Source organism: Drosophila kikkawai, chromosome 3R (genome assembly GCF_030179895.1).
Source record: "Drosophila kikkawai strain 14028-0561.14 chromosome 3R, DkikHiC1v2, whole genome shotgun sequence".
In the NCBI taxonomy this organism is placed as follows: Eukaryota; Metazoa; Arthropoda; class Insecta; order Diptera; family Drosophilidae; genus Drosophila; species Drosophila kikkawai.
In genome coordinates this window covers 31941045-31951232 of record NC_091731.1, presented here as the reverse complement: position 1 = coordinate 31951232, position 10188 = coordinate 31941045, and positions in this window count along the sequence as shown.

Genomic DNA, 10188 nt, shown 5'->3' with positions numbered 1-10188 from the left:
TTATTCATATTTTTATTTGTTAATTTTTTGGATAAATTAAAGTTTAAAAATTTAATAAGTAAGCCAAAATAGCATCAAATTCAATTCGGAAAGCTTTTCTATGCTAGTTTTTTCTAGGTTAACAAATCTGCATACTAAATTTTAAATTAAAAAAAATTAAATTTTTATTGATTTTTAAGAATTTTAATGATGTAACCCCTTATAAAATTTGGAAAAAATGCCCAAATTTTTTTTTCTTCCGGACAAGGCTAGAAAGATTCGCCTGTTAATGCTGATCAATAATATATATGGTTTATGAGGTCGGAAATGGATCCTTCACTGTTTAAGAAGCTTCTGACTAAAATTGTAATAACTAAAAATAAATCTGAAAAAACTTTCTTACTGTTTTTGGTAGATAATTTGGGCTATTTTAAGCTTTATTACGAAACATTTATATAACTAGAAAATACTAAAAATAGGAAACTTAAAAGATTTGCTTATTTATCCATTACTTTAAAGTATTTTTTAAAAATAATAATTAATATTACCATAAAGTTTTATAACCAGTTTTCCCCTTTATTTCTAGCAGGGCATTTAGGCCACTACTTAAACCTTTTTTTTTGCCATTTGTAGATATTATTTTGAATTAAGATCACAAAGTTGTAGTTTGCGGTGAGCAGGCAGCGCCATCAGTTTTGCGGCTGTGATCATGTTCACACGCTGCGGCAGTTAGGCAAAAAAAAAAAAGGCAAAATACAAAAAAAAAGCGGCCTAAAGCTAAACAGCCAAAGGCGCTAGGTAAGTGTTTGTGATTTGACTTGGCTTACACTTTCATAAAAGGCGGCAATTAATAATGGTTCGGGGCCAAAAGGGCTGCTGCCCCATCAATCCAACACGTTTAACGAGGGTCACTTTTGGGCCGATTTTGATTGAGTTATTAAACGTGGCTTTAATTGCAGCAACTGACATTTCGGTGCAAAAATCGTCGCATTAACCCAGAAATGTCAGTACAAATGGACGTTGCTTTTCTGGCTCGTTTTTTTATTTTTAGGTGACCCCATCAGACACCTAAATCAAGCGACTTTCTCGCCGACGCTGTTCCCATGAACTGCTCACATTTACAAAAAAAAAAAAAAAAACTGCATGGAGCTGCACAACAAACACCTACACCTACCTACACCAACTGCAATAAGGCACAAGGCAACTTTTGTAATAGCAACAACAACACATGCTAAACATTAAAGTTCATGACACACAACTGTAAAATGTTTCAGCCCCAAAAAACTTTTACCGCCGATAATAAATGGCTGCGACTTTGCGCCCCCAAAAGTTCAAGACATCATCTTGCCGACGTCCCGCATGTGAGAAGTTCTCCTCAAAAAGAAAAAAAAAACAAAAATAAAGACGGACAAATGGACAACGGAGTTAAAGCTGGAGCTGAAGCTGAAGCTGGAGCTGGTCAGGAAGTCTGGCATAGATGAAAACGAAGCCAAGAGCAAGAGATCGAGCTCAGGTTTGGGTTCGGGCCGATGGCCAATGCCACGGGCCATAAATCACTTTAATATGCCAAAAAGTTACATAATAATTCTGCCAGTCGCCAGGCAAAGCCCGTTGATCATCGCCTTGATAATTGACAACTCTGTGTACTGGCCGAGTCTAACCAATAAAAAAAAACTACCTTACTATAAATGAAATGTGGGTCAATCTGTTCTTATGTGGTATCAGTAATCCATTAATTGAGGTATTCCGTGGGCACAAGATGTGTAATTAAATAGAAACATCATTTAGAAAATGCCAAACGAAGAAGATGATTTAAGATCAAAGCGAGATGTTTATTTGTATTAAGTAATCGTTGAGATGAAAAAAAGATAATTCTAAATGGTAGATTTTTTTTAAGAACTTTACTAATGAAAAGATATTTCTACAACTTTTAATTAATATTATATTGTAAATTTAAAGTCAATAATTCTCTAAATACATATGAAATGATAGAATATAAATAAATAATATATAATATATTTAAAATCAGATCTTCTATGATTAAGAAAGCCAGAAAATATATACGATTTATAGGGTTGAAAGTACTCCTTTTTTAAAAAACTATTTAAAATGAAAGAAAGTAATAATACTATTAAATAATATTGATATTTTAAACATTAATATTAGTTGGATAATATTATTAAATTAAATATTTTACTAAATATTTTTCAGTGCCTGAAATCAAGGGAAAATAATATAGCCATTCGCCGTCATCAATCCGTTGTCCAAATTGAAATGTGTTTTAATATGCCATTTTATGCGGCGTGCCAAATTGTAAATATATATATAGTTTTTTTTTATATTTTTCCTTACCGTCTAGTGCCCAGTCTCTCGATGGCATTAAATCAACAGATTCATAAAAATGAAAAACACGAAAAATTATGATGATTACGCGGAAATGTGTGGCAACTGTGTGCTTTTTGTGGCCACTGGGCTAAAATGCTTTATGAAATTGCACAAGTGTTGGATATTGCTAAATTATGGTCAGGTTTTCCAGCCGTTTCGTTCAACATTTTTCCTTCATTTTTTATATATATACAATATTTTTTTCTTTTTGTAGGTCGCCGCAGGGCGCTATGCAGTTTTCATTATAAACGTTTGGGAAACTGCAGGCGGCGGGAGAGCGCTTTTTTGTTTTGTGGGTCAGTTTGCGCTTACACATCTGGCTTTTGCCACTGCCACGGTTTTGTAGTGTTGGTCAAATATTTGCGCCAGCGCCAAGAGTCATCATCATTAATAACGGATGGCAAAGGAAATTTCACCTGCTTGGAAAAGCGTTTTGCGTTTACCACTCACTCAGCTAGTATTTTCTTTATTTAGGCAAAAAAATCCATCAATTACGCAGCGCAGCGTCATTTGTTTGCTCGGAAAACCCTGTCGAGCGTGACGAAAACAAGCTTCTAATCTGAATCTGAATCTGAATTCGAGTCTGATCTGGCCACTTTTCAATTCATTTCGATTCGATGTGATTCGATCTGTCCCCCGGAATTGATTGATTTGTCAGCGACTGGTCAGTGACAATCCCACAAATCCCAAGATTTATGTCCAGCTTCAATGGTTAAATGTCTTCTGACCATTTTCAGACAAATTATGCATAGGCTTGGGAGGCTCAATACCACTGGAACTGGAGTGATGTCATCAACGCGATCAGTCGATGAAATACTGCGCGGATAAATAATTAAATTCATGTTTGATTCGATTTTACAAAATTGAGTAATGCTTTTTATAAATTCTAGGCTTCATGGCTAAAAGATATGACGTGATTTTTATACCCTTGCAGGGTATTATAATTTCAGTCAGAAGTTTGCAACGCAGTGAAGGAGACGTTTCCCACCCTATAAAGTATATATATTCTTGATGAGCATCAACAGGGGAATCTTTCTAGACATGTCCGGAAGAAATCGATTTTTTGGCCATTTTTGCGAAATTTGATAAGGGGTTACATCATTAAAATTTTTGATTTTGATAAAAAATTGAATTTTCAAAATTTTTAAATGAAGTATGCAGATTTATTAACTGTAGAAAATCTTGCACAGAACAGTTTTCCGATTTAAAATTAATGCTCTTTTGGCCGAGTTATGATATTTTTAACTTTAAAAAATCAAGAAGTTTTTTAATATAAAAAATCTTTCTTGTTTTTAATTTAATTGCAGCAAGCTGCCAGGAACTGAAAGCGGATGCCGATGGCGGGACAGAGAGCGTTGGCAAGGAGGATCAGGACGAGGAGGAGCAGAAGATGACCAGGAGCTGCGGCAGCACGACGAGGGTGCCACCAAGACCAAGCCGAAACCACTGGGAATGACCTCCGACATTCTGTTTCTTTTATTTATTTAAAGCTGAAGTAAATAAAAAACCATTCAAAATTTGTTATTTTTGACTTATGAGGAGGATTGCGGTTTTTTTTTTGGGTGGGATAATTTAAACAGGCTCAATAGAAGGGCAAACATCAAATATTGCAAAATTGCTAGATGAGCATCACTGGCAGTTAGTAAGATGCTATTTTGTCCCAATAATGCAAAATAGCTAGATGAGCATCACTGGCAGCTAGTGAGATAGTGATTTTCCATTTTGTCCCAATAATGCAAAATAGTTAGATGAGCATCACTGGCAGTTACTGAGATGCCATTTTGTTCCAATACGGCAAAATAGCTAGTTGAGCATCACTGGCAGTTTTGTCCCAATATAGCATCACTGACGCAGATGAGCATCACTGATGCAGATGAGCATCACTGATGCAGATGAGCATCACTGATGCAGATGAGCATCACTGATGCAGATGAGCATCACTGATGCAGATGAGCATCACTGATGCAAATGAGCATCACTGATGCAGAAGAGCATCACTGATGCAGATGAGCATCACTGATGCAGATGAGCATCACTGATGCAGATGAGCATCACTGATGCAGATGAGCATCACTGATGGAAGTGAGCATCACTGATGGAAGTTAGCATCACTGATGGAAGTGAGCATCACTGATGGAAGTGAGCATCACTGATGGAAGTGAGCATCACTGATGGAAGTGAGCATCACTGATGGAAGTGAGCATCACTGATGGAAGTGAGCAAAACTTTTCATTCAAATTGGCCGCTTTCCTGGGGTAACAGGCGAACAGAAACCAGCAGCAAGCAACTGAAAACTGGTATAAACTGTTATAAAAACATTTGGGCAAAAATAATAATTGGTATAAACTGTTATATTTCATTTTATGCATTTATACCTATTTGTTGCCGACAACAACAGCTTATGGCAACAACAACCTTTTTACAACAACATCCCTACAGCAGCCCATCCAAATTTCCAAAAATTTCCATGCAAATTGCCCGTTTCCCAAACTGGGGTAACAGGCGAACAGAAATCAGCAGCAAGCAACTGAAAACTGGTATAAACTGTTATAAAAAGTCCAAGTTTCAAACCATTTAGGAGCGGAGACTCAAACCTTTTGAATAACTGTTATATTTCATTTTATGCATTTATACCTATTTGTTGCCGACAACACAGCTTGATGGCAACAACAACCTTTCTACAACAACATCCCTACAGCAGCCAATACAAATTTCCGAACATTTCCATGCAAATTACCCATTTCCCAAATTGGGGTAACAGGCGCACAGAAACCAGCAGCAAGCAACTGAAAATTGGTATAAACTGTTATAAAAAGTCCAAGTTTCGAACCATTGATCTTGGAGTAAGCGAAGACTCAAACCAGATGTGACCATATTGTAAATTTTTTGGCTAAAATGTTGCTTAAATGCACCTGGGCACACTGAAATTGACTTTGCATCAGTGATGCTCATCTCCATCAGTGATGCTCATCTAGCTATATTGCAATATTGGGAGGCTATAAAATCGGTCTTAATGGCAGTGATGCTCATCTGGCTATATTGCAATATTGGGAGGCTATAAAATCAGACTTTGCATCAGTGATGCTCATCTATTTATAAAAGTCCAAGTTTCAAACCATTTAGGAGCCGGCGCAAGTTAGCAGAGACTCAAACCTTTTGAGTCCAAATTTAGGGATTATTTTACAACTGCACCTGGGCACACTTAAACTGATCGTCGTTAAATTCAAATTCAAATTTGGCCGTTGAAATATTTAAAATTTTTTTTAAAATTCTGAAAAAAATCTAAAATAAATATAAAAAATCTGAAAAAAATGTTAAAAATTCAGAAAAAAATTAAAAAATTTAAAAAAATTTTAAAAATTTAGAAAAAAATATTAAAAATTAAGAAAAATTTAAAAAAAAATGTTTAAAATTCAGAAAAAAATTAAAAATTACGATTTTGCTTTCAAAATAATTAGATTTTTCCCCAAACGATCCCAAATAAATGCCGCCTTCACAAAAAAATTGCACATTGATTTCACCATCTTTTATTGATTCATATTTGTGTGTTCCATCAATTACATTTACATATTTAAATTGCATTTATAAATATTTTAATTATTTACGCCTGCTACAGGGTTTTAACTAGCCCGGAGCCAAGATCCAATCACCGTCCTCCACTGCCATCGGGTTGAGATCTGTCATCCCAGCTGCTCGATCCTCCAGCTTCACCTCTGCCGATCAGGTGATCAACAATCAACAATTACAATGAACTTGATGCACTTGTGCTTCCCAGATCCCTGCGCATGCTCTCGTTTTCGCTATTGGAGTGCTGTAAATATAAGAAATAAAGCTATGTTAAATTAAATTAAATTATAGATAAGTTTTTAAGAAAAACTGAGTAAGCAGTTTTGTTAAGCGCAGAAATCCCAATTCAGAACAGCATTTCAACGTATGTTTATCTACTCTGAGATATAAGCTTTCTTTATTATTCTAGAATTTTGGTATAAATTTTATAAAAATCGGACAACTATATCATATAGCTGCCATAGAAGCGATCGGTAAATGTATAAAATATGTAAAGCTGGGAATGTAAAACTGAAACTGTTAAACTGTGCCGAAGTTAGCTTCCTTTCTTGTATTTATTAACTTGAGACAAGATGTTTGATTTAATTAATTAAATAATTTTAAGGAATATAAGAAGAGAGTTGATGAAAAATTGTTATTAATTAAAATTTTAATGCAAGTAAAATATATTAAAGAATACATAAAAACCTTTTTTTTGGTTTATTTTCATCAACATTTCCTACAAATCTTAAAAAACCCCTTAACATTTCCTTGAAAACTCATAGGTAACTCGGCCACTAAGATTACAGAGTAGAAATCGGGGCACCTGAATCATTTAATTGTTGCGATTTTTCACAAAATTGAAACATCTTCCGGCATGGAGAGCCAAGACAAACGATGTGTGCACCGAAATTAGTTTTTCGCATGCTGCTTGGCCCGAGGCGTGAAAAGATTTTCGCATGCAAGGTGCGGCCACTGTCTGCCAGCAACAAAAAACTACAGTGGCTATAAAAAACAATAAAAACAACAACTTCAGCAGCTTATAGCAACAACAACAACAAGTACAACAACAGCCAGAGCCAGTGGCAGCGCAGCAAGTGTTGCTCTAATTTATAAAATGTTTTTTTGCTACCGCAAAAGTTGGCTGCTGGAAACAAAAAATCGAGGGAGAATGATGGCAGTTAGAGTACCCTAAAAAATGCAAGAAGGAATACGATATATATATATTATTTTTATAGGAATATTGATTGTGGAATATATATATAAAAATATTGAAAGTAAAAAGTAAAAAAAAAGTGTATAAATCAAAGTTTTAAAAACCCATAACTAAGTCAAAAAAGCGTCAAATTCAATTCGGAAAGCTTTTCTATGCTAGTTTTTTCCAGGTTAACAAATCTGCATAAATTTCGGGAAATTAAAATTTTGGTCGATTTTTGAGAATTTTAATGATGTAACCCCTTATAAAATTTTGAAAAAATGACCAAAATTTATATTTCTTCCGGATAAGACTAGAAAGATTTGCCTGTTAATGCTGATCAATAATATATATGGTTTATGGGGTCGGAAATGACTTCTTCACTAATTTGCAAGCTTTTTACTAAAATTAGAAACAAAAATTCAAAAAAAAAATCTTCTAAAATTCTAGAAAGATTGTTAAATTGATTTAAAAATCCAAGTGAATTCTCATGATTTTTTATTTACACCAAAATACCTACAACTTAGCTTCCTCTGAGATACAACCAACATCCAGGGTATTTCCCACAAATTAATTGCCTTGCGGTTCTCACACACTCACACACACGCTCGTCTAGGCATGGCAGAAATTTCACTTCTATAGAAATTCCGCAGCTTAGAGCCTCGGGGGCTTTTCTTTAACACTTTTTCCCAGTGCCGCTGCTGCTGCTGCTGCTGGGGCTGTCACTTGCTTTAGTTGCTGCTGTGCCGCCGCTGATGTTGCTGATGTCTTTTGCCTTTGTTTATTACGCATGACATGGCACACTCAGACTCACACTCACACTCGCCCACCCATCATAAATGCCGTCACATGTTTTAATTAAATGCCAGGCCTTAAAAAGTTTATATTTCTTGTTCATTTAATTGAAATTACAAAACAAACGCGATAATCTACGCCGGCTAACTGTCTGCCTGTTTTGTTTTGGCAATAATTTTGGTTTTAACTATTTAACCAAAGATGTTAGCACGTTGACAATGACAGACTTTCACTGCCCCAAAAAAAAAAAAAAAAAAAATGCGAAGCCTAAGTTTATGATGCGGATTTTATGTTCTATTGATGCCATAAAGAAAGGCCAGTAAAACATATTCCATGCGCTGCGATGGATTGCCCTATCGAGGGATCGCGTTCGTTGCCTGAGTCTTTTGTTTGGGTGTGAAATGTTTGCCGGCCTTTCGTGTGTTTTTTTGGTTTTTATTTTGCTGCGTGGGTTGTTGTCTTTTTTTTTTTCGAACCACTTTCGTTGCGGCCATCAATCAATTGCCAATTGTTAATGCAAATTGAATGCTGTTTTCATAAACAACATCCAAATACATGCGAAACGTCATTAATTTTAGCGCCGCAACGGCTGGCAGAAAGCTGAAGCTCTACCAAATCAAGTCGAGCATTTGTCTCATCGCTTAAACATTTCAATTTCACTCGCAGCTAGCAGCTCGCACAGTTCGTAGTTTCTTTTATTTATGGCTACTAAATTACGTATCCGTGCTGTGCTCCCGATGCCGATGCTGCCGACCAGGCCAGCCTTTGATTAATGATCTGGCCGGGCACACTGACTCAGTAAAACTGTCGGAAATCGGGGGGAGGGAGGCTATATCGGAGGAACTGGGCCCACTAACGATACAAAATGTACCGCTATCGCCGCACAGTAGTAGTCGCTGTGACACGAAAGTTACCGGGCACACGCTAATCAGGTTAATTGTCTCTCAATTTCCTGCAACTTGCCGCAAATGCATTTCAATGAGCCGCCAATTTGCGGGGGAGCAGCTGGAAAACGAATAAAGGGTATGGTGACACTGAAGGGAAAAATGGGTATCTTTAAAAATAAATTATAGATTTTTCTTAAATTTTCTAATACCATGAAAATATTTATTTACAAACATCGAGGTAGTACAGATTTTAATAAGAAAAAAAGTGATTTGAGTTCACAATTCTTATTTTATCTGAATTCGAATTTGTATCTGAAGTAAGCTGGAAACATCCTTCTTTATGATGTATTATATTCTTTATATCTTTACCTAAAGGACATTTAAGAACCCTTTTTTCTGTGTGCATTTATTCTGTTATAAAGGCCTTTTTAAAAAAAGGAAAGTTACATGTGCCACCACCTATGAATTACGGCAATTTGAAAGCAGCTACAACAACTTCGATGCCGGCAAAAAAAAAGTGCATCAACATTAACGAGCTGTTCATATTTCAGCCGTTTATCTCTCTCTCTTTCTCTCTTAGTGAACCGTTGAAAATCCTTAAAGAAAAATGCACATATTTAACTAATGATGGCCACTTAACACAAACCCCGCGACAAATCAACAAAAGCCAACAGCAACTTTCCCAGACAGGCGGTCGACAGTCGAAAAGTCGGCGTGGGTGCCCGCCAAACAATATATATAAATATATAAACATAAAAATTATTAAATGCCTGGCTGATTATGCGCAGGCGCAGATGGAGATGCCTCGTTTGGGGACTTGGTTTGTTCGCTTCGTCTGTTTATTTATTTGTTTGCTTGTTTGTTGTTTTGTTGTGCTTGCTGATGATGTTACCTCCCAGCATCAAAATGTTGCTGTTGCTGTTGCAGTTGCCGTTGCAGATGTTGCTGCTGCTGATGACAACAACAATAATATTGTTAATGATAATGCTTATGAGTTTTCCTTGTAACGGCCGTCGAGTGATAAACATTGTGCATTTGCAATTAGTAAATGTGTTTCATTTGGAAAAAAGGCTTTCAAAGTTTATGTTTTATTTACTGGGAGAAAATAATCCTAAGTATTTCTTTCAAATATGTATATCCCGTTTTTCTTTGATTATTTTCCATTTTAGTTGAAGCCATCAAAACTTTCCATCAGTTGACAGAGCTAGCTAATGCATTGACAGTTGCAAATCAAATCGTACATTCGAGTGCATAATCTACATATAAATTATGGATATATCCATTCCCCATCTTCCCCTTTCTCTGGCATTCGCCGATCCATTTCCATTTCCCGCTCCAGTTTGCTGAACATGTCTTTCTGAGCTTGTTCAGTGAATCATGGCAAACATTTCGCGGAAATCG